The 2,500-nt window shown below is 37.7% G+C and overlaps 1 pseudogene; it reads right to left on the bottom strand.

Annotated features, from left to right (window-relative positions):
* Positions 1 to 2,500, bottom strand: part of LOC142913814 (28S ribosomal RNA) — a 10,591-nt pseudogene that overhangs the window by 2,630 nt on the left and 5,461 nt on the right.

Genomic DNA, 2,500 nt, shown 5'->3' with positions numbered 1-2,500 from the left:
TAACAAAGTCTAATCTATATAAGCGCTCTTGAATAAAGCAGTGTAAAAAGAAAAAATAGCAATATAAAAAAACCAAGTCTTCGTCTTGGAAAATAACAAAATCTAAAAGAAAAGAAAAGTCTTCTTTGTGGAAAATAGTAAAATAAAAAAACCAAGACTTCACCTTGGAAAATAACAAAATCTAATCTAAAACATCTTAAATAAAGCTGACTTTGTAGGCAGAAAATAGGAAGTTACAGGACTCTCGAACTGATGTAGTCCAAAAATAAAGAATTAAAATAACAAAGACCAATCTATATAAGTGCTCTTGAATAGGCTTCGTGTAAAAAAAATAGCAATAAAAAAATACCAAGTCTTCGTCTTGGAAAATAACAAAATCTAAAAGAAAAGTCTTCTTTGTGGAAAATAGTAAAATAAAAAAACCAAGACTTCACCTTGGAAAATAACAAAATCTAATCTAAAACATCTTAAATAAAGCTGGTTTGTAGTCTTCTCTCGAACTGATGTAGTGCAAAAATAAAGAATTAAAATAACAAAGTCTAATCTATATAAGTGCTCTTGAATAAAGCTTCCTGTAAAAGAAATAGCAAAAAAATACCAAGTCTTCGTCTTGGAAAATAACAAAATCTAAAAGAAAAGAAAAGTCTTCTTTGTGGAAAATAGTAAAATAAAAAAACCAAGACTTCACCTTGGAAAATAACAAAATCTAATCTAAAACATCTTAAATAAAGCTTATTTGTAATCTTCTTTGTAGGCAGAAAATAGTAAGTTACAGGACTCTCGAACTGATGTAGTCCAAAAATAAAGAATTAAAATAACAAAGTCTAATCTATATAAGTGCTCTTGAATAAGCTTCGTGTAAAAAAATAGCAATATAATAAAAATACCAAGTCTTCGTCTTGGAAAATAACAAAATCTAAAAGAAAGGTCTTCTTTATGGAAAATAGTAAAATAAGAATACCAAGACTTCACCTTGGAAAATAACAAAACCATCTTGAAAAAAGCTTATTTTTAATCTTCTTTGTAGGCAGAAAATAGTAAGGCGAAAATAAAGTCCCCTCTAAGCTCTAAAGTAACAAATACGACGTGTTAAAAAAAAAAACTAACAATAAAAAAAAGAACCAAGACTTCGTCTTGGAAAATAACAATCTAAATTGTGGAAAATAGTAAAATGAAATAAAAACCGACTTCACCTTCGAAAATAACAAAATAAATCTAAAACAAATGACATCTTAAAACAAAACTATTATTTGTTTCGGAGGTTGTCTATGACTGTTCATAGACCGCATAATTTCCACAGAACATTCTCAGAATATCAAGAGAGAAAAGCAGCGTTCTGCGGGAAATCATCTTGGCCAGTGATGTCGTTCTGGGTTTGGTCAGGCCCAGGGAGGTAAGTACCTCGTTATTCTCAAGGGGCCACTTTCCTCTTGCCCCAACCGGGAATCCAAAGAATGTGACCTTGCTAGCCTTTGTCAGCACTTTGACTTGATCACCAAGAGGGGTATAGTACGAAACTTTGTGCGAGGCAGCATCTGACAAGGTATTCTTTGAAAGCTCAAAACGGACGGTGACATCGATCACAACCGCCTCCTCATCTTTTGCAAACACGAGGTCAGGCTTTCTCATCTCTCCCGTCTCGGATATGAACCGTGGCTCTTTGTATACAGACCAGCCCAATCTAGCCGCTTCGTCTGCCAGAATGTTACTGATCTTGTTATGTCGCGCAATTCTTGCTTTCTGTACTGCAGGACATTGACCGAGAATGTGCGAAAGGGACTCGAGTCTGGCAGAGCATTTCCTGCAGGAACGTAAGGCCCCATCTCTGCCTCTGTTCAAGCTTTCTCTTGTTGGGTAAATATTTGCCCTTAGTTGTAGTGCTGCGATAAAGAAGCATTGTTTAAAGCCGCACCATGGCCTCAACCAAGCATTACTGATTCTATCATGCGCAAAGTTTACAATGCCCCTTCCTTGAACCGGCTTTTCGCACCATCTCTGAAATTCATGCTCCCTCCAATCGCAGGGTCTCGGATATACAGGTTCTTTTGACACCGAGTCCCTGAGAACGAATGTTGGGATTGCATCACTGTCACCCCCTGCTCGTACCCACAAATTACGGTATTCTTCCTCCATACCCTGCGAGGACACAATATTACGGGTGATAGCATCGGACGAGTTTGCTATACGTTGCAGCCTTCTAACTTGAACCGAAGGGATTGTTTTTTCCAGTTTCAAGATGGCAAGGCCTCCGTCTCGGGCTCTGGCATATAACAGTCCATCACAAGTTGAAGCGGGAAGGTGGAGCCATCCTTTTACCGCCTTTCTAATCTCTTGGTCCAACCCACGGAGAGTTGATTGCTTGCAGTCCGAGTGGTCTGCAGGATATAACAATCTGGGTAGGGCATAGGCATTGAGTAGTTCAACCTTCTGAGTTGGCTTCAGAGGCGCCTCATCGATTTTCGAGATCCATGTCTTTAGCTGACAATGTAGATCAGGCTGT

Source organism: Petromyzon marinus, unplaced genomic scaffold (genome assembly GCF_048934315.1).
Source record: "Petromyzon marinus isolate PM22_M1 ecotype Great Lakes invasive population unplaced genomic scaffold, UKy_Petmar_22M1.pri1.0 PM_G_Scaffold_26, whole genome shotgun sequence".
Classification (NCBI taxonomy): Eukaryota; Metazoa; Chordata; class Hyperoartia; order Petromyzontiformes; family Petromyzontidae; genus Petromyzon; species Petromyzon marinus.
The sequence above is the reverse complement of the archived record's forward strand: the minus strand, read 5'-3'. Positions and strand labels throughout refer to the sequence as shown.